At 39.2% G+C, this 23,425-nt stretch overlaps 1 protein-coding gene across 2 annotated transcripts in view; it reads right to left on the reverse strand.

Moving 5' to 3' along the window:
* DLG2 (discs large MAGUK scaffold protein 2) overlaps positions 1-23,425 on the reverse strand; it is a 783,758-nt gene that overhangs the window by 283,180 nt on the left and 477,153 nt on the right. The gene's annotated exons all lie outside the window — the stretch shown is intronic.

Below are 23,425 nucleotides of genomic sequence, written 5' to 3' on the forward strand. Positions count from 1 at the left end.
CGTGTCCCCTGCATCGGCAGGCGGACTCTCAACCCCTGCGCCACCAGGGAAGCCCATAATCTACTATTATTAACTCCATTTTACTAATGAGGACACTGATGCACCAAGAGGTTAAGGACCTTTTGCCCAAAGGTCTTATAGACAAAAAGTGACAGATTTAGGACTGGAACACAGGAAGTCTGGCTCCAGAATCTCTGCTTTGACCCCTTCACTACAATGCCTCTTTATTCACCCAGCAGGTGTTCTCTAAATATTTTAGCCACTATAATCATAGCTCCTTTGAGGCCAGATGTCTGCAGTCTGTCCCAGCCTCAGGAAGAGAAAAAGTCAGTTCTCAGGCTGCAGAAGTTAGGCCAGTAAGCCTGCCCTGTAGGTGATGGCAGATAGGAAAGCACACATCCTGGATTTGACTTGGAGATGATCCAGGTTTCTGGGAAGACCATTCAAAACTTTACCCCAAACTGCATGTTCCATTATAGTATTAAAATGACATTTCCCTCTCCTGTTGTCCCTTTTCTAGGCTGGAAAGAACTAATATTGGGGAAAATGTGTTGACTTCCTTTGTTCCTTTTTTCCTTTTTTTTTGGTCTCTGGTGTTGTAAAAATGTAGCCTAAAGAAAGCCCTGGGGGGCTTCCCTGGTGGCGCAGTGGTTGAGAGTCTGCTTGCCGATGCAGGGGACACGGGTTCGTGCCCCGGTCTGGGAAGATCCCACATGCCGCGGAGGGGCTGCGCCCGTGAGCCATGGCCGCTGAGCCTGCGCGTCCGGAGCCTGTGCTCCACAATGGGAGAGGCCACAACAGTGAGAGGCCCGCGTACCGCAAAAAAAAAAAAAAAAAGAAAGAAAGCTCTAGGGAAATTTTCATAGCTACGTGTCAACCTATTTCTTTTATCAGTGTTTAAGACAATTTTAAACTGTCTCCATTTTCTCTCAAACTTCTGGGATTGAAATTAAACATCTTAACAGGACACAGAATCAACAGCAAATTCTTTTAAATTACTGTCAGAGGAATTAACTGAAACACTTAGAGGTAGCAGATTTGCTTTGTTAATTCTCCTGATAGCTTAGTTTCTGTCTTGAAAAGGTGATTTCTCTTTTTAAATTCCATACTATTACTACATTACATTGATTTAAAGTGCTGGGTCCTGCATTGTTATTTTATATCCAGAGAGGAAAAAGTCCTTGAATTTGGGCTTGGCTTTGAACAGAAATCACAAAACTGTGCACAGGAGCCTGAATCTGGGCCCTGGTATCTGCCACTACCAACATGCCTTCAGTTCTAACAGAGAGGTTAGAAGAAGTTTCCCAAATATAGGATTAGGATCCATTACGTAGACAGATACCTCAGGCAAATATGGTAGTCAAATAGACCTCGCTTTTTCAGCCTTTGAGAGTGGGAAGTCTTTGTCCCCAGTGTCTAGCAAAGGGCTGGGATGAAGGAGGCATAATACATGTATTACTGTAGGAAAGTGTTGCCTGATCCTACCATGGAAAGCAAAGGCATCAGAATCACGACTCAAAGACACACAATAAAGCAACTGGGTACGCTCGCCTGGGCTGTAGACGTGGATAATAAAAGAAAAGCAGGCCCAAGTGTAATCCTGAGAGCACTGGCAACGTATAATGTCCACTTTACTTCCTTGACATTGTGCTTTGCTGGGCAACTTGGATGTTGGTAAATGCTATTATCATATTTTCTTCTTGTAAACAATGTGGGTAAGATTAATTTGGGGGTATTTCACTGAATGCTTTCTTTCACAATGTTAAGAGGTCAGACTATTTGAGACTGGTATTTCTTCTTTGTGCTCCCTGGCAATGCTGGATTCTACTGTGTTCCTTCTTCTTACCAGTTTGGAAAATGAGGAAAAATGAGACTGCGTGCCTGTCTTTAATTCTGTTACCAACAGTTGAGGGAAAACATATGTGCCTTGTATTTTGCCAAGGCTATCTTTTGTAAATAAACTGTCATTGTTAATTCTGGGGAGTGTTTCTGATTCATTACTAACAATGATTTTGCATATTATTATCTCTTAGAATCTTAATTTATATATATATATATAAAATATACACATATATTTAAATTTTTTACTCAATTCTCTCATCTTTTATTTCTCAACATTCTTCTTAGTAAATACAACTATAGTTCAACATATCATAAATAATTTTATCGAATACCTACTTTGCGCTTAACAGTATTTTAGTTGCTGAAGATAAACTAATAAATAAAGCAGTCTAAATTCTTGCTCTCACAGAGCTTACTTTCAAATAGAAGGAAGACCATAAGCAAATGAAGAAGATAATTATATGTAGTGATAAGTGCTATGGAGAAATTGAAACAGGCTATCATCTTAGTATGAATAGGTAGCATGCTATGATGGTCAAGGACACTGGAGCCCCACCACTACCCTGCTGTGTGATCTTGGACAAGTTATTTAGGCTTTCTGTGCCTTAGTTTCTTCATCTCTAAAATGGGGACAACCATAGCCTCTATCTCAGGGGCTTGCTTTAAGGGTTACATGGTTATGTATGGAAAGCACTCAGAACAGTCTCTGGCATTATAGGCACTTCGCAGTATTGGCTTTCATTATCTTAGCAGTTACTGAGCACTTTCTTCGAGCCAGGAGTTCTAATTATGACTTGCTCATCAAAATAACCTTATGGGGCTTCCCTGGTGGCGCAGTGGTTGAGGGTCCGCCATCCGATTCAGGGGATACGGGTTCGTGCCCCGGTCCGGGAAGATCCCACATGCCGCAGAGCGGCTGGGCCGGTGAGCCATGGCCGCTGAGCCTGCGCATCCGGAGCCTGTGCTCCGCAATGGGAGAGGCCACAACAGTGAGAGGCCCGCGTACCGCAAAAAAAAATAAAATAAAATAACCTTATGAAGAAGGTGTTATCAACACTTTTTCACAGATGAGAGAGTTGAGTTAGAGAGGCTCAATAATTTTCCCAAGTTCACGCAACTAGAAAGTAGCAGTAGTGTCTTTGACTTCTGTTCTGTCCTCAAACATCTTTCTGTCACTCTTTATAGAAGTTTTGTTTTTTTTCCAAATATTTACTTTCTAGCAGCTCAGTAATTAAACCCATTATATCTCTAATCTCATGTTTGTGGCTAGAAAGATAATACATATTTTCTGACCATAAAATTCATCCTGCTTATCATCCTTCTCAGGGTTTTTCTTTTCTGATTCTGATAATTTTTTCTCCCTTTTATACGTCTTTGTTTTGCTGCTGCCTAAAGTTCAGCTGTTCATTATCGTAGCAATATATTTATATACATTTGATGTCATTTTATTCAAATAGAATTCATTAATTATCAACAAAATGTTGTCCCTTAGAAGTTAGATATAGTTTCCTATGGCATTTGTACTTTTTAGATTAAATGCTTTAGGGTAGGGAGCTTTAGAAAGTATTTCCATTTGTAATGCCCCAGATTTTATCCACTTAGTTGAAATTCAATATTGCTACTATTTTTCTTTTCATGACCTTTCAGATGTCTTTTTTCTTTTCCTAATCACAGTGCCATTTAAACCAAATGATATGCAGAAATCCTCACTTCAGTGGTAATCTGCTGTCTTTCTATATCCAGTTCTAAACCATAATCACTACTCTCTTCCTTCAATTGCTCAGATGCTTGGTGTGTGTTTTATTAAGCAACATCTTGCCAGATTTAAGAAAAGTGCTCTCTTAGAGCAAAAGGGAGTTCTAAAGCCCCAGGGCTCAGCAGTACAATGTAGCTTTGCAGATTTTAAGACCATGCATACAACATGTTTAATGAGGCTTTGGAGAGAAGTGCTATCAAATCTATGAACCTGTCCTATACTAGTTATGTGACCATGGACCTCTTCTCCTTTCTAAAGAAGTGAGGAATAGGTGAGGACACAAAGTGTGGCAGTTGAAATCTGACTGTTGGCCCCTCTTGGAAACATGGTGTTCCAAATGGACTCCTGAATCAGGGAGACCACTGTTGGAATTTTGCTTCTGCCACTTAATTATGTAAATTCTCTGGGATTTTATTCCCTCATATGAAAAACAGAGATAATAATGTAACAGTGTTTGTGAAGATTAAATGGCATAACATGTAAATATTGAGACGCACTAGCCATAATGATAACAATTATCATTATTAGTTGTTACCTACTCTCTCCTCGTTCATTTGTGATTTTTTTGAGTTCTTGAACCGGGTTCACTTCTTTTTTTTTTTTTTTTGGCGGTATGCGGGCCTCTCATCGTCGTGGCCTCTCCCGTTGCGGAGCGCAGGCTACGGACGCGCAGGCTCAGCGGCCATGGCTCACGGGCACAGCCGCTCCGCGGCATGTGGGATCCTCCCGGACCGGGGCACGAACCCGTGTCTCCTGCATCGGCAGGCGGACTCCCAACCACTACGCCACCAGGGAAGCCCCGGGTTCACTTCTTAATATGTGGACAATTCATGGTTGTATAAAGCAGAAACTCACAACCATTTATTTTTATTATTATCTTTAGAGCCAGTATCAGCTTCTCCACATGGTCCAACCCATTTTCAAGATGCTTAGGCTTAAAAAAATCACCAGCACTCAAATCTTCATTGGTTGATTGATTGAGTCATTCATTAAACATTTACTGACTACCTACTGTGGTATCTCTCTTTCCCCATGAAGCTCATAGTCTGTAGAGAGACTGGACAGTTCTTTGTATGAATTGCAAGACTGAGAGAGAAATGCAACAATACAAGAAAGTGAGGTAGCATGTAGGAAGCAGAGTTACTCTACTGGGGGTGGAGTGAAAGCCAGGAAGACTTCCTGGAGGAGATGATTTCTAGCTTGTTTTTCAAAAGAAAAAGAATTTGTCAAGTGGACAAAGGAAGAAGGGAATTCTGGGCAGAGAGACTAATAACTGCTAAGTCACAGAAGATGAAAGCATATAAGGCTCAATAAGTGCATTTAAATTTTATTCGAAAGACCAACTCTCATTTTATAAAATAAATAGATTATATTTTATATTCAGATATTATATTTCCATCTTCTTTATAGCTTGTTCTACAGTCTCAAGCTCTCTGTAAATTTTTTTGAGGGGTTTATAATTAGGAAAGGCAAAGATAGAATTGCAATGAGGAAACACAAATTGTGAGAGAAATTTAACAGCCCAGGGTTAAAACCTTATGATAATGTATACATAATATTTCAGTATCATCAACAACCACACAATGATCAAATAAAAGATCAACAAGAAAATCCACTTTCTTTGCTTCCAAAAGATAATTAAATATGCATAAATCTCGTAGAATGAGGGGAAAATGTGTTCCTAACTGTGATTTTCCTCAGCAGTTTTCTTTCTTTTTTTTAAAAAAAAAAATTTATTTATTTATTTAGGCTGCATTGGGTCTTCGTTGCTGCGTGTGGGCTTTCTCTAGTTGCGGCGAGCGGGGCTACTCTTCGTTGCGATGCGCGGGCTTCTCATTGCAGTGGCTTCTCTTGTTGTGAAGCACGGGCTCTAGGTGAATGGGCTTCAGTAGTTGTGGCACGTGTGCTCAGTAGTTATGGCTTGCAGGCTCTAGAGCGCAGGCTCAGTAGTTGTGGTGCACGGACTTAGTTGCTCAGTGGCATGTGGGATCTTCCCGGACCAGCGCTCGAACCCGTGTCCCCTGCATTGGCAGGCGGATTCTTAACCGCTGTGCCACCAGGGAAGCCCCTCCTCAGCAGTTTTCTCAGCATGTCCTCCCTGCTACCCTCTTCCCAACCCCAACAATCTTCACATCTTCATTTCTTTGGACTGTGTCAGCTGTGTTTTGATGATTGTGTAGACACTCTACTTTCATTATTTCTCACTAATAGTTACCCAAAGCAACTATTCATCTGCAATTTTATGGGTCATTGTGTTTCTTTAAAAAAATAGGCTTTGTGTTTTTGCTGCTCATTGCTAAACCACCATAGCTAAGAGTTATCACTAAAACTCTAACATTCCTCCTTTTGCTTCCTGGAAAAGTCTCCCACAATGAATGATACCTATTTTTAGGAAATTTAAATATTTAAAAGAAAATGAAAATATTAAAAATTTGGATAAGATAGGGTGTGATTATACTACAAAGAAGTTAATCACTTATAAAGACTCTTTTGTGTGACCTTAAACAAAGAGGAATTTATATATTCACTATCCCATAATAAAGGTTATTAAATATCTTTATATGAAGATATCTATTATATGAAACTAGGTAACTCTTGCACATATTTCCAAGGGAATGGATTGGCTTTAACCCTGATTTAAGATCCCTTTAGTCTCCAGTGACCTCTTTAGGGGATATTAAGTGTTCCAAATTTGTCTAGAAAAAAAACCATACTACTTAATGAAGAATAATTGCATGAAGGATTCTTTTAGAAATTGTGGTCCCTTGGCAATTTACACAGTATATTGGATATTATGACAGTCACATTGAAGGAAAATATAATACTAATTATTTCTGATTTGAGAAAAATATCTTAATATATGAGGAGCATATGTAAATGGTAACCCAACTAAGAAACAACAATTTTTTATTCCTTAATTCTCCAGGCTAGTAAGCATTCTCCTATTAAACATTTTTTTTCCCCTCTAAAACACTGCACATAAAACTCACTGATATTTCTCTATGGTCTTAGTTTCAGTTTTCACTTAAATAAGTTACTCATTTACTACATGGCTGCCTATAAGGGCAAAAGGAAATGAGGTTGATGGAGATGAAGTAGAAATGAGACTTCTCAGTATACAAGTTTTAATATTATTTTGATTTTTGAAAGCATGTAATTATACTATCATTAAAAAATAAGGTTAAAATGATATACCATTCATCATCAAACATTCACCCACTAAAAATACATAAATACGTTTTCTCAGCATATATTTATTTAGCAAATTTATGGAAAGCCTGATCATTCTAGATTGATTCAGCTATCCTTATGTCAATAAAAGAATTATAAAACTGTATAATGCTAAAGAACATTTGAAGAACAGTATGAAGCACAAGAAATAGAATCAGAGGATCTGGGGGCAAGTTCAGTTCACAGCACTTACTAGCATGACCTTGGGCAAGTCACATAACTTCACTAAGCTTCACTTTCCTTATCTATGAATTAGATTGATGATTATATCACCTGTCTATTTACCTCTTGGAGTTGTTTTGTACATCATGTGAAAAATTGCAAAGTCTTATACTTGTGATAGTTAACATTTTATATTTTATTTAATGTGTCTAAGACTTAACAGAAATGTACAAAGCCACTATTTGGTTCACTGGGATAAAAGTCTGTTTGGTTTGCTTAATTTTTGTTTTCACACACCAAACAATGAAAGTAAAACTAAGAGTGTCTTTGTTTTTGGCAGCCTGGTCAGCAGCGATGCCACAATCAATCTGGGGACCACATAACGTACTCTCATAGATCAACTATTTTTTTTCAGCAAGGAAAATCAATGTTTTGGAGCTCTCGTTAACTAACATGACTCTTAACTGGCTTTTCAACAGGGATGAATTTGCTCTGACACTTATGGTTCAACAGAAACTGCAAGGCATGAACATTTGTTTAGCTGATTCATTCATTCTACAAATATTTAGTGACCTCCCACTGTGTGCCAGGCACTGTTCTAGGCCTTGAGGACACAGCAGTGATTAAAATACTCAAAACTTGATGCTTTCATGGAGTTTACATTCTGGTGGAAAAATAACTGAGCCTTCAGCTTTTTTTTTTTATCCTAACCACACACACACACCTTAATTTGAACGGCTTTCCTTGCCTTCTGCTAAAACAGCTTAAAACTGTTTTTTGGTGGCATAATCCTTCATGTGTCCAAGACCAAACATGAACAACAAATAAAGTCAGCTCTGGCTGGAGTGGGAGTGAGGTCAGGACCCAGGCTGTGTCCACCCATACTCCCTGACCTTTGCTCCTGCAATTCCTTCAGTGGACTCTAGGAGTCTTCAGAGATCAGTTTGACACTCCCACACAGGGTTATTTCCACATCAATTCTATTACCTGAAGAAATCCCTCAAAAGCCTGTCTCCACAGTCTTCCAAGTTCCTTTCCCTCTCTGGGTCTACATCTCTCTCTCTTTCTACATAATAATAACATTATAGGCTTTCTAGTCTTTCTGATAATTGCCATAATAATGAGAGTTATTACTTAATGGAGATGTGCTATTTGTCAGGAGCTGTGCTTAGCATTTTACATGCATTGGTTCTCTTTATTCTCTAAATCATCCTATGTCATGGGTGTGAATCCCCATTTTACAGATAAAGAATGATATTCTGAGAGGTGAAGTAATTTGTTCCAGATCACACAGCAGCTAATGGTAGAGTTGGAATTTGAACCATATCTATTTCACAGTAGAAACTCTTAACCACTAATGCTTCCCATATTCTGGGAGCCTCTGGCCCTCTCAGGGATAATTCTAAGAATCGTGCCAAGCTCTGATTAAAGCAGAGGGGTACCGTGTCTACTATAACAGGCCTGTTGTTGAGGGCTATGATCTTAGCTATCATTTATGATGGCCTTCTACATTCCAGACATTCTATATCCACTTCCTCCATTTCTTCCAGCAAATTTGGAAGGTGAATATGATCATCCCTTTGTAATAGGTGAAGAATTTCAGGTTCAGAGAGGTTGTCAATCACATAAGCCCTCACAGGTAGTACGTGATGAGCCCTCTGCCTGCCTTTATGCCAGTTTGGGGCCACAGCTATTCGCAGAGCTGAACAACAGGCCCCAAACTCCAATATCCTGAAAACAACAACAACAAATTAAAAAAGAGAACCCATTTTTTTTCAGCCTGGATCTGCTCTCTGGCCCAGGGTCTACTCCAAGCCAGTCCTGCCTGTCTCTGTTCTCAGTCACGTCTAGTTCTAGACTCCACAATCCCACCTGCCTCTGGCCCTCCCTAACCAGAACATTCCCATCTCTGTTTCCCCATCCGGCTCATTTTTGTCCCCTCTCTTCCTCTCTCCTTTCTCTCTCTGGGTAGTTGACATCTTTCCTTCTTCGGATTCTCCATATCCTTTACATCCCTTCCCATTTTTCTCTCCAACCCTCTTATCACCATGTGAATCTGGTTCCTTTTCCTCTCTTCTATGAGAAGCAGTCTAGTGCAGTGGTTGTGCTGGTTGTTCTGGAGTCTTTCAGACTAAGACTGAGTTCTGGTTTTACTCTACTCGTTAGTTGTCTGACCTTGGGAGAACCACTTATGCTTTCTGAGTCTCAGTTTCCTCAGTTGTAAATGAGCAAATGGGCAAAGCAATAGAAACTATGTCATAGGTTCTTGAGAAGTGTAAATAAGTTAACATATTTAGAATTGTTAAAGTATTTAGAAGCTTTCAGAATGTCATCATGCACATAGTGAGTGCTCCATATAGGCTAGCCTTAATTATTCTTTCTTGCAATCATCTCCCTTTCTCTCTCTCTTCCATTTTTTCTCATCAATAGTTCCTTATGCTTTAGTTAAAATTAAAAAGTGAACAGAGAGTTTCTGTAAAACAGATACATTAATTCATTGGCATTATTCATTTATTTTTTCATTTGGTCTACATTTATTAAATGCCTACTATGACCTAGGCATTGTGCTAGGGACCAGGGATACAACAGTGAATAAAATATGCTTTTCCTTGAGGGGTATATTTGTTTTGTAACTAGTCAAAATTCTTTGCCATACTTTAATAAAACGGATGAATTTATGCATTTTAATAAGCCCACATGTATGTCAATTGGTTTTGTCACCTACTTTCCCCCCTGAGTCTGTCTTACTTCTGTTCTGCCACTACACTGATCCCACCCCCTTGATGAATGCTTTTCAGCCAGTCCTTCCCTAGCCCCTTCGGAGCTCTCTAGCCTGTTTCTATTCAGCAGCCAGATCCATCTTTTTTTTTTTTTTGCGGTACGTGGGCCTCTCACCACTGTGGCCTCTCCCGTTGCTGAGCACAGGCTCCGGACGCGCAGGCTCAGCGGCCATGGCTCACGGGCCTAGGTGCTCCGCGGCATGTGGGATCTTCCCGGACCGGGGCACGAACCCGTGTCCCCTGCATCAGCAGGCGGACTCTCAACCACTGTGCCATCAGGGAAGCCCCAGATCCATCTTTTTGAAAAGCAAATCTGATTCTGCCAGCCTACAGCCTGAAACCTTTCAAAACTGTTGCTTTCAGGAGAAAGAACCAAATACTTAACACAGTCCTGGGTGATCTGCCTCTACTTCCCGCTTCCAACATCCTAGGCGCAGTGTTTCTCCCACCTTTTCCTGTTTGCTTTCAGTCCTTCCATATCACCATCCTCTCTCCTCCAGAGGTGACTTTGCACACCTTTCCCTCCTCTTCCTTACAACTCCTTTCTCTGCTCTGTCTTGACAAATTAATGCCTACTCACCCTTCAGAGTAAAGAAAATATTATTTGGGGGGATGTCTTCTTAACCCTCTGTCGAGTTTTTTGTTTGTTTGGGTTTGATCTGGTTTAGTGTACTCTAAGGGTATACTTGAGTTTCTAGACTCTAAGAGTCTAGATCCAAGTTTCTTTTTCTAGAGTACTCACCTTAGCTTGTATAGTGTGATTTTACTTGGCTGACTGTAGGTACATTAGGGAAATGTCCATATCTCTTTTGCTCATCTTTCTAGCTCTAATGTCCAGGGCACTGCATCACTCATCAGAAGCATTTAATAAACATTAGCTGAATAAAAATTGAATGAATGAATTTTTGTTCTGTTATTCCTTTTTTTTTTTTTTTGCGGTACACGGGCCTGTTACTGTTGTGGCCTCTCCCGTTGCAGAGCACAGGCTCCGGACGCGCAGGCTCAGCGGCCATGGCTCACGGGCCCAGCCGCTCTGTGGCATGTGGGATCTTGCCGGACCAGGGCACGAACCGACGTCCCTGCATCGGCAGGCAGACTCTCAACCACTGCACCACCAGGGAAGCCCATATTCCTTTTTTTTTGTTTAGTATAATTTGTTTTTTTAATTCTGAAATACATTAATAATTAATATTGATAGAAGACTGATAGACTATGCAATTATTTATTTTACAAGGAGATTCTGTACATCAGGGAAGCATCCTGAAGTACAATACAACGGGCTTTTATTTCTTCTTTACATTATGATTGTGAATTGTTACTTACATGGAAAGAGAACACAAAATCCACTTTATATATACATTTATATAAACACCTGAAAAGACTTGACTCCCAAAGTATCTTGTTTCAGAAGAACATGAATGAGATGAAAGATGAACTAGATTCCTTGGTGGCACATAGAAAGCAGACAAGTAGCTCGGGAAATCAAATCCTGTTTCAAGCTTGGCACATTAAGGGAAAGGAAGGCGGTGAAAGGGGTTTGAAAAATGTCATCTGAAGCCACAGAGGATGCTGGCATAAGCCAAATAATTTCCAAACCAACAAGATAGAAAGGTTAGAAGAAGTTAACCCTTAATGTGTGGCCACCTTATATACAAACTTCTAACAAATTTGTAGAATTGTCACTTATTTTCCCTCGGTCATATTAAATGTTAATGATCTTGAAGGAGATGTGGGCCCAGTGTATCTCCACAGTCATAAAGCACGTGACATTTACTGAGAAATCCAAATACCTCCCTATTCCCCATATGGAGGGAAGACACTACCTTTTAAGGTCACTTGAGCTTTGCTTTAACCTGATTGTTCTGATTGTTCAGCAAACCGTACATGGGCATGAAAGGAGGAAAAGAGAAAAATCTTCTGAAAGATCACGTACAGAACAACAGGGACTGCAGAGGAAATCAGAAGAAATATATAAAATAGCCGCAATTTTCTGAACGTTAAAGGGAAAAAGCCACATTCATCAGTTAAGTAGAAACCATTTTTTTCCCTTCCATTTAGAATGTATAGGAATTAGAGGGAAATAGTAAGGCTGTATGGTTTTCAATAAAAATTCAAAGAAAGCGACTGAATCTTCGGTTCTAGGAAATCATATTAATATATATTACACATACAAAAAGGAGTGGGGCCTGAGTCAATGCCCAGGCACCAGCTGCACTGGCTACAGCTTGAAAGAGGAGGGGTGAGTGAGGTGGAAGCTCCCAGAGAGGGTCAGCAGGAAGATCAGTGTTGGTAGTTAAGGCAAAGAGCACGGCAGGAGAACGCAAACGGTACTGAGGAAAAGAGGAGCAGTGGGTCATGACCTTGCCCCTCCTAACTGCTTCTCCAAAGACCTTTCTCCATCTAGCGCTCCACATCCACAGGACGTTGCTGTGACTCTGGCTGGAAGTGGGGGGAGCTGACAGCACACAAGTGCTCCCACAGAGTTGCTGCAACTCTGCTTTATGCGGGAGAATACATCTCTTGGTTAGAATGACTTAGAGTACATTTGGTACAACAAAAGTACAATAGCCTATACAAGTTAAGCCATGAGTCAGTTTTCTGCCAAGTTAGCCTCAGTGTAAAGGCCTTTTTTTGGTTTTCTTTTTATATATAGAAAATATATATGCTGTCTCATTTTCCCAACTTGGAATCTGGTTGCAGCTCAGATTGTTGAACAGATAGGAAAAACATATGTTCCCAACATTTCTTCAAGATTTCTTTCTTTTATTTTTACAAATAAACGTCAGAATGACTTGTGCCAAAAGGAAGAACATGTCAGATCCTGAGCTCCTCTTGGGCTGGACTGCCTGAAGAGGACCGTCCTGCTGTGTTACCAGAGGTATAGTGCAATGCTTTCAGCTGACATGCCAGTGTGGTATGAAAGCTTCCCCTGGAGGTGGGGGCCCCTTTTTTCCAGAAGGTTGGGGGCCTCCAGAAGGTTTCCCCCATCACCAACTGGCTGTGATGGTTAGAATTTAACGCCTACACAGGTGGGTCTCACAACAGGACAGGGCAGGTAAGGCTAATGGTGCAAACTGTGCCTCAGCACAGGCAGTCATCTTGGGTGAGGGTGAGGTACAGCCCATAAAACTTGGAACCTGCTGGTGAGGGAAGAGCCCTCAGGTATGCTGCAATATTAAAAGGTTCAAAAGCACGGACAAAAAGTGTTCGGTTTTGCCCAAGGCAGCACATGAGAATCCATTCCAGTGAAATGCTACATTCCTAGAAGTGCTGTTCACCCCAGAACTATATCCCGGAGGACTCAATTCTGGCTGCACTGAGAAGTGCTGAAGTTCCCTCCATGTCGCTCTGGAGACGGAAGCAGCGAAGCAGCCCTGTCTTAGGCGGTTGTTTAGATCCTCTCTCAAACTTCAGCATCATAGACGGCGGTAATGTGTAAAATGTGTGCTCTCCTCATGAACTTCCATCTCTGAGCATTTAAATTCATTTAACTCTTTTCTTATGGTGGTCTTGTCAGCAGGGGTCAGTCTGGCCCAAGGTTTGTCAGCTTGCTGGTCATAATCGTGAGCCTCTGTTACCCCCACGTATTCATTAAACCTCAGAATCTTCCTGGCAAGTAGTTCAGCCACAGTTGGCCTTTGACTGAGCTTTCTCGTGAGGTGACGTTTAATCTCTCGTTTTTCTGTTTGATGATCAGCTTCATTTTTAGGTTGTAGTATGTTTCATTGTTCTAGTTCTTCTGGTGTTGGTCTTTGACTCAGTCGTAGTTCTGGAGTCCAGAAATCCAAAATCAAGGTGTTAGGAAGGTTGGTTCCTTCTGAAGTTTCAGAGGGAAAATTTGTTCCATGCCCCTCTCCTAGATGCTGGTGGTTGCCCCCGGTCCTTGGCATTCTTTGGCTTGTCGATACATCACTCCAGTCTCTGCCTTAGTAACATAGTGTTCTCTCTGTGTGTGTCTGTGTCTAAATTTCCCTCCTCTTATCTGTTCTGTTGCTCCTTAATTTTTATAATGCATCAGTGGCTCTTTACTAAGAAAGCAAATCATCCTTGGCAGTGGGAACATGAATATGAGGAAACGGAAAGAGGGAATAAGAGTAGACTATCTTGAACCAAAGTACAATTTGGATACTTTTGCTTTTTATAGACTTAGTCAAAGAGTCTACCAGGAATCGTATTATAAAGCACATTAAGGATGTATACTTTATATTTCTTAGGCTTGGTTTCTCCATCCTGAAATTGCTACTACTTGTGATTCTGAGAATTTAAGATATTGTCCTATTTCAGTTTTCTGTGCACTTGGTTTCTTGAAATTGATTTTTTCATATTGCTTTCTTTCAGCCTCAATAAATCTACTTGTAAGCTTGGTAATTACAATTTAATTTATTAAATGGATAAGATTTAGGTTACAGTGGGTCTATAAACAAAGAGACCATGTACAGTAAGTTGTTAATCTTGAAAGCCCCCACAAGCAATAAGTGCTTCCACTTGAATTACATTTAAAACTATTATTGCAGGGTTCAAATCCTATTAAACACAGAAAGAGAAAATTTCCACAGATATAGAGCTTTCCCCTTCCCACAAGTGGGTGAAAGCAGAATTACCATGTTTTAAAATGTGTGGAATAAAAAGAGAACATTTAGAAATTACCTGCTTGTGATTATTATTGTTTGATGACAAGCTTTAATTAGAAGACACAGTAAACTAAATTTCACAGAATGTCAGCTGGAAAGAGCCTTAAAAATAATCTCTCTAGGGACTTCCCTGGTGGCTCAGTGGTTAAGAATCCGCTTGCCAGTGCAGAGGACACGGATTCGATCCCTGGTCCGGGAAGATCCCACATGCCGCAGAGCAACTGAACCTGTGTAGCAACTGAGCCCGTGCGCCACAACTACTGAGCCTGCGCACCTAGAGCCTGTGCTCTGCAAAGAGAAGCCACCGCACTGAGAAGCCCGCACGCCACAACGAAGAGTAGCCCCCGCTCGCCACAACTAGAGAAAGCCCTCACGCAGCAACGAAGACCCAACACAGCCAAAAATAAATAAACAAACAAACAAATAAATAAATCTCTCTAACCATCTTAATTAACAAACAAGGGAATCAATGTTCAGAAAAGTGATGTTGCTTAAAACACGGTCAATAAAGCATTGGCTGCAGAGTCAGGGAAAGGAGAAGATGTATTTTTACATTTGAGGATTGGCTTAAATAGCGGGATAAGCAAACAGATGCAGGGATAAACGAGATGGGAACCCAGAATATGGTGTTAAGTTAGTAGGTATTTTAAATCTGTCTTGGTTTATATTCTTCTTTTTGTCTCTGTAGAGACAGTTATCTAACATCCTGAAATTTCGTATCAAATGGGAGGGTTATCTAACAAGGATTTGTGTTCACTTTGCGATCCTTGTATACTCAAGAATAGAATGAAGACTCTTTATTTCCATGTATTTGATCTGGATGTTGCTAAAGACAAGTAAGGATCCAAGAAATGTTCTTGGTTACCAAAATATCTCTAGCACAAGGTTTTACTTAGCCTCTTTCAGTACTAAGGAGTGAATGCTTTATGTTACCGGATACCAAGATATCCCCCAAACAATATAAACTTAATATATAGATGAAATATACAAAGATCAATATATTTAATTATGGAATGAGAGTTGCTATGGAGATGGGAAGAGGGATGATACAGTGGGAGGAGGCATGACTTATAATTACCTTTGTAAATATTTTTAATCCCTTTGATATGAGCTTGGGATGTTGTATTCCCAGGATAGATAATGAGGTCAAGAGAGTTTTCTAAGAGTCAGGAAATGGTACCTCCTCCTTTGTAGTCACTACATTTTTCTAGGTCCAAAATGGGGTGTGGGCATGGAGAGAGGGATGCAGCATCATTCGTCATTGAAGTATCTGGAAGGAAGCTCTCAATGAATCTGTACACTCTATTTGCAGGAATCATCCTTTTGGTCATATTTTATAGTGCTATGTGTTGGATGGAGGCTGAGGAGAAAACAAAAGCAACTGGGAGAAGGCTAGGAAAAGGAAGCACTGAGGAGACGTCCTGGGAGATTTCTAGTTGCAGGAGGAGGCAGTATCTGCTGGTGGAGGTGTATGTATGTGAGAGAGAGAGTTGTAGAGAAAGACATGGCTAAGCAGTACAAATTCTAGAGTCATATGAAGTTTTATTTGTTTCCTTCCTAATATTTTGGTAAAAATTAGAATATACCAACTAGATTAATTAAAACAGATTTAATGCAACATATTTGGAGAAATCTGATATGTGGCAATATAGACTATCACTGAGGATGAACTGACTGATGATGGATGGATGAGTGGATGGATGGGTGAATAAAGGGTTCTACAGGAAGAATTTAGAATGAGGAAGAGGAAAATCATAATATATTTGAACTGTTTATTGAACTATCAATATATCCAGATTGGTAGGTTTTTTAAATTAACAATAATTGTTTATACTTTTAGAGCTCTCATATATATCATTTAACTCTGATACATGAACAACAGCAATTAACAACAGTAAGCTAGAAAGGAGAGTGAAGTTTTGTACATGAGAAAGCCCTGAGATGCCATGAGAATTTCTTTTCAACTCCTTAATGTCCTTTTGATCAGAACAATATTATTGGATGATTCCTTGGGCTATTTAAGCCATCTGCTTTCATGAGCTATTATAGCGAATTAAAAGGATTAAGAAATTTATTAGCTGCTCAACTTTAGTAGCTATGACAACTTTTAAGATATTGAACTGCTTTCCTATCTAGAGGCCGACTGAGCTTCAGCTCCCCAACCTGTTAAATGAAGAAGCTGGGCAAGATGGTATTAAAAGGATTCCTCCAACTCTTAATTTCTATTTCTCAATGATTCTGGTTAAACCACACAGAATGCATCAAGTTAACTAGATTGTTCGTTCACTTCTTCTTAAATCATGCAAAAAAATGCAAAGAAAAAGGATGCTATGTTAGTGACAAAACTTTCAAGTAATGGAATTTGTGCTTCTATACCACCTGAGGTCAGGGGTCATGTTTTTTATCTAGAATTTAATAACTGAAGGGTTATTCTGATAATACCTTACCCATTCTAACCTTTCCTTTTTGTAGGTAAGAAAACGGAGACTCATAAAGATGAATAACTACCACAAGGTCACACAGCTAGAGTTAGAGTTGGCATTAAAATACTGGTCTCATCGAAGTCCAGAGTCCTGCCCAGTACTTTCCACTCCAGTGCCCATCTTAAATGTTTCCTGATGATGCTGATGCAATTTCCGATCAAGACCCACAGCTGGACTTTATGAATCTTGCCTGGGCATTTAAGATGCAGTTATTTGTACTGAGAAAATATTTCAACATGCCACAGCTGCTCATTCGTATGCATAAATCTATGTAGACATTGATTTAAATAAAGAAATATAGCTTGCATTGCAAAGAGGTTTCTTGGATGTTGTAAATACTCTCTTTTCCGAGAACTTTCAGAAGGTGTCAATACTCTTCCAAGGTTAAGTTGCATATTAATTTCAAGCTTTCATTGTATCTTTTACTCTATAGAGAAATGCACCTTGGTCTCCAGCTCTGGTTTAAGCTCTATAACTTAATTCAGAGTGGTTACTCTGAAGATCAGAGTTTCACTTCACGCTAAAAAGAATATATACTCTTTACCCCTGAATTAGCTACACAATTTAAAAGAAGTAAAAAAGATTATTTAAATTAATTTCTGCTTTAAAATATAGTAAGTTACTCAAATAAAATTTATAGTGATGGCTGAACGACTTTTTTTTGATTCACAGAGCCATCCATTAGGATGGGGTTCAATCTTACTTCATCCCAACTCACTGCTTCTTTTTTTTACATCTTTATTGGGGTATAATTGCTTTACAAGGGTGTGTTATTTTCTGCTTTATAACAGTGAATCAGTTATACATATACATATGTTCCCATATCTCTTCCCTCTTGCGTCTCCCTCCCTCGCACCCTACCTATCCCACCCCTCTAGGTGGTCACAAAGCACGGAGCTGATCTCCCTGTGCTATGCGGCTGCTTCCCACTAGCCATCTATTTTACGTTTGGTAGTGTATATATGTCCATGCCACTCTCTCGCTTTGTCACAGCTTACCCTTCCCCCTCCCCATATCCTCAAGTCCATTCTCTAGTAGGTCTGTGTCTTTATTCCTGTCTTACCCCTAGGTTCTTCATGACATTTCTTTTTCTTAAATTCCATATATATGTGTTAGCATATGGTATTTGTCTTTCTCTTTCTGACTTACTTCACTCTGTATGACAGACTCTAGTTTCTTTAACTCACTTGCAGGAGAGGCCATAATGAAAGAGAATGAAGCCTGAATAGGTTCACTGTGTCACTAGCTGAGTTCTAGCAAGATTTATGAATTAGCTTGATAATCTGTATTTAGAGGGGAGGGATAGGCAAAGTAGAGGTGAATGACACGTGAACTTCTTAGACCCCCTGCAGCTTGATCTGTTCCTAGTAAAACCACTGAGCTATGACTAACCATTGAGTGACACATGTCAGAAATCAAACCTTGTGATATAGCCTCATGTGACTTTGCCTAGTACTCCAGGTAGAGGGAGTCCCACCCAATAGTGTCAAATGGCAATTTTTGCAGGGTCCCTAAGTATTCTAGAGCAGTGCTTCTCAAACTTTAATGTACGTACAAATAACCTGTGGATCTCGATAAAATGCAGATTCTGATTTAGTTAGCCTGGGTTGGGGTTCAAGATTGTGCCTTTCTAACAAGTTCTCAGTTGCTATCTATGCTGCTGGTTCACCGACCACCCTTGGCAGACCAAGACTCTAGAGTAAGTCATCTCTTCCCTTAGTTTCCTACATGGCTCATTCCATCACTTCTTTTAAGTCTCTGCTGAAATACCACCTTATTAGCAAGACCTTCCCTACCCACCGTATATTTCTCTGTCACTATCACCTTTATTCTTCTTCCTATTTATTTATACTACTTATCACCACTTGACAAATTTTATATTTATTTGAGAGGGGCTCTTTGGTTTGCTGTTTTATCATTTTCCTAGAATGTTGACTGAGGCATAGTAAATGTTCAGCAAAAAAACTATTAATTGAATGAACATGGCCACTCTGCCACAATTCCATTCCATAAACCAGACCACACTTATGAGTCTCCAGGCAATAATCAACTCTGTCCTTTGGGATTTTCCTTTAGGAACTCAAGTATTCTTTTAAAGAATAAAAGGTGGAGGAAATCAGGCCCCTCCACGGTCTACTCAAGTCCCTGCTTGCTGATGGGGACCAACAGCGACTTTCTCCTTCCTACTTGCAGGCCCTTCTGAAGCCCTTGCAATGTCCCCAGCAGCGCCCTGAGTAGCCAGATTAAAGGCCAGGGGATTTTGGTGGCTTTCATGGGGACAGCTTGGCAATTAATTGTCTCCATTTTGTGCTCTATCCAACTTATACTGTTCACTTGATTCTCCTAGTGAATATCTGATGGTTTGTTATTTCAACCTCAGGCAGTAACCTCACACTAAATATAGGTGCTATTGTATTAGTGAGAAGACAACAAATGCTGTAAAGATTTGCCCCAATCTGACCCAGGGGAATGCTGTGTTAGACACTGTTTGACAAATGTATAATTAGGTTGTAATCAATGCCTTTTTTATCCATCAAAGATGTTAAAGTTGAGTTACAGATCTTTAAAAAATGAAATGTGAGACCTTTAATAGTCTTTTCTTTGTTCTATATTACAGAGCAAGAGCTGTAGATTTTCTGCAATGCAGGAGAAAGGGAGTTTACCTACTAGGGTTGCTAAAGGTTTTGTAACAACAACAGCGAAAATAGCACCACCTAAAAAGAGCATCAACACCAAATGTCCAATATAGGGATCCATTTACCATTTCTGCATCTAATATCAAAACGCCAGGGCACTCATTTAATATTCACTCAGCAAATATTTCTTAAACATCTACTATTAATATTTGCCAACACACTAAAAATATTATATTGCAGTTCTAAAACAAGGGGAGACACATTTGATAACTCTTTAATAAAGCATAGTCAAATTCATATTGAGCATATTAACATGGGAGATAAAATGAGTGGTAGAAGGGTCCTTGCCCTCTAGAAGTTTACTTACGTGGAGGAATGTGCAAATCACGACAAGGGACACACCAGGTGTCTGAATATAGGTCTAGGGAGCTCAGAGAAAGAATCAATCAACATTGATTCAGCAGATTAAAGATGACTTTGTAGTGGAATTGGCATCTGAGGGCCTTCAAGATGAGCAGGAATACTACTAGTGGAAAGGGAGAGAAGGGAATTCCAGGCAGAGGAACCCACATAAGCAAAGGCCCAGAAACATGGCAGCTCAGGACGAAGGGCAGGGGCAGGGAGCAGTCCTGTGAAGCAGACCCATAGTGAAAAAGGATGATGCTGGTGGGTGGTGGTAGCAGGAGGGGGCATGGAGGTTGGCTGGGACCATACTGTGAAAAGCAAGGAGTTTGCGTACAGGGATCTTGGGGTGATATCTTCTAGAATGGTAATTCTGAAAGCAATGAGGAAGATGACTGGGAGGGGTAAGGAAATGGGTATATATATGTGTGTGTGTGTGTGTGTGTGTGTGTAGCGGAGGTGGGTGGGCATTATGTTTCCTTTTTTCCAAGTAATGTTGGAGTAATTTCACTAATTGAATATAGGTAATTGAAATTTTTACAAGAATTAATTTCTCATATTGCTTAGGTAGAATTTATTCTGAAGTATCAGGTACATGATCCTTTTCTTAAAAAAAGAAAGAAAATAACATTATTATTTTCTTTCTATTATTAATGTAATACATGTTAACTTCAAAGTAAGCATGTGACGCACATTGGATAAAAAATGATGGTAAAAATGAATCACAATCACACCAGGAGAAAAAAACATTTGTTTGTATGTGACTCTAAATTTGGCTTCAATTCTGCCACCTAGAACTAGGCATTGAATAAGACTGATGATGGATAGAGTAATTCAGACAACTGGGGCCAAGTTCATTTTAGGCAGAAGTGAGTATAACAACTTTGGCCTTACCCTGTGCAGTGAAACTTGCCAAGGAAGACACTTACTGTTATATTATGATAATTATAAATTATTTATCATTATTTCAAAAAATGTGCTAAGTACTGTGAAAGATACAGTTGGAAACGGTTTTGTATTTTGTGATATACACTTATTTACCACTTATTTTCTGCTTTGAAGCAAAAATGAAAAAGTGCAAGTAGTAAAAATGAATCCCTTCAACATTTCAATTACTGTCAAGTGGAAAATCAAGTACTGAAGAATGGTAAACTTTTCTTCATTAGTTCAGCAACTTTTTAAGAAATACCAGTTATATGTACAACACTGAAGATAAATTTATCAGTGAACAAAACATAGGTTTTGGTGTCTGCACGCTTGAAACTCACGATCTTACGTAGCTTATCAAGATATTCTTTCTCCCTGCTCTCTGGAATAGAATTCTCACCCATTTTTCAAAGTCTGGCTGCATTTTCCCATTTCCATGAAGTACTCTTGTACTGTTCTGCCTCCCGCAGGTTTATTCCTTCTCTGACATTCCATAATTCTTAGAGATGGTGCCATTATCATACAATTTTGGTTATATGTCATCAGGAATTGATCTCTATTAAATGTATCTAAGTCTCTTTTCCTGAAGGAGATAAAAAATTCCTTAAAGACAAAGACCTGGGATAGGGGTAAAAGTGGAATTTTCTGAATATCTAGTAATATTGAGCAAGGCATCTAGAATATTCCTGATAAAAGTATTTGAATGTAAGTGAAAAACATTTTTGCAGAAAGCCTGGTTCTTGACCGTGTTACAAGAGATGTCAGTAAAATTTGTCTTAGCATGGATACCTCACAATACTGGTGCAAATTAAGGGGACCTGGTGAGAATTTCCTAATGGAATCTTATGGTATACTCTTCTTTTAACTTGTTATTTTAAAGGCAAATTGATCATTATTTCTTAAATATGTCATATAATTTACATGTCCCTAAATGACCTAAACAACAATCCAATCAGTTTTCCATTTCAAACAATAGTTAAATTAAGCTATATTAAGCTAAATTAAGTTAAATTAAGAATAGTTAAATTCTTCTCCCTTTGCAAAGGGAGAAGAATGATTGCTTGATGTTGCATTACCACATTTCCAACTGATTTAAAGCCGTGACAAATTAGAATGCAGTTAGGCTATTAAAATGGGGGAAGTCATTCCGTGAGTCTGATTTGTACTTTGGCATTTTGAAATACTAAGCTTGTTGTTGTTATTTGCAGGTATCTTTAGAAGCACTTTAAACATCAATTTATTTGATTTATAAGACATGCTTTGAACAGGCATCTTGATAAAGCACAGCATAGTATCCAAAGTGAGTATATTGCTTAAAGGAAACAAAGCTGTAAGGAAGCTTAAGATGAAGATTTATGCTGATAGAACTAGGACATGTTTGTCCTTTATTGTAACTTTTAAAGCTTGTAATCATTCTGTTCAAGGTTATCTGAATGACTGTCTTCACTATCAAGAGCTCCTAATTGGTATAACTATGGCTCTGACCATCTTATCAGTCTCCAGAATTGTTTGAGATGAAAGTTTTCAGAAATGGGAAAACAGTCAGCGATATTTATGCCTTGCATCAGATTATGGTGTAGGGCATAGAGTTTGAGACCCAAAGATAACAGCTATCAATAAAATGGAAGAATCCCATGAACAAGTTCTTACTCTATATGAAGTAGAATTTGTTCATCAAATTGTGTTAACCCAGATCTTTTTCATTTTCTGTTTTACAATGGGTACTTTGGAGCTGTTTATTCCTATTAGAAGACATATCTACTAATTTTTAAGATGTAGAAAGACTTGTCAAAACTGTCTGGGAAGAGCATGGTTCCTTGGTGCTGTCATCGTCCATCTTTGACAAACACAAATCCCCTCTTCCCAGATGGCTCTCTGGCCGTATCTGGGCTAGGTCAATAGAAGAAAGCAATTAATACTTTTTTTTTTTTTGGTATAACTTAATTGCAAATCCTAATTCTAAAGTCAGGCAAAGTGAAAGTGACATACCAAAACACATAATGGCAGAATGTTTTCTTTATTCTCTCGTAAAACATGTGGTTGGCCACCGTTAATGGTAAAACCTAAGATGTCACAGCAAAGACACAAACCTCAATTTTCCAAATATCAATAGACCAAATGTTGCTAAGAAAGAATCATTTGAAAAGGCCAAAGAAGCTCTTTATGCATGTGGATGCACAAAGGCTCTTCCTTGAAGGTCCCTTGTACTTTCATATTCATCTGTTAAATTCTCCTCTCTGCTAGCCATGCAGACCAAAAACAATGAACTACATTTCTTGAAGACAGAACCATATTCCTCTTTTTTTTTTTTGTAAAGTCTAGTCCACAGTGATATACATAACTACATTTCTTTAACAAAAGAGCAATTTATATATATAAATTTGCTAAGAACTCAATTCCACAGTAGGTAACATCCCAGTTGTCTCACTGATCCTCATTCTGATCACAGAAACAGATGTTGAAACCAATCAAAAAGCAGGTTTGGCTAATCTAATTTAGAATATCTCATCAAATCTCAATTGGCTAATTCAACTTATGACATCTCACCTAGTCTCAGGGTTTACAGTGATGTATT

Source organism: Neophocaena asiaeorientalis, unplaced genomic scaffold (assembly GCF_003031525.2).
Source record: "Neophocaena asiaeorientalis asiaeorientalis breed wild unplaced genomic scaffold, Neophocaena_asiaeorientalis_V1.1 scaffold23, whole genome shotgun sequence".
Lineage (NCBI taxonomy): Eukaryota > Metazoa > Chordata > Mammalia > Artiodactyla > Phocoenidae > Neophocaena > Neophocaena asiaeorientalis.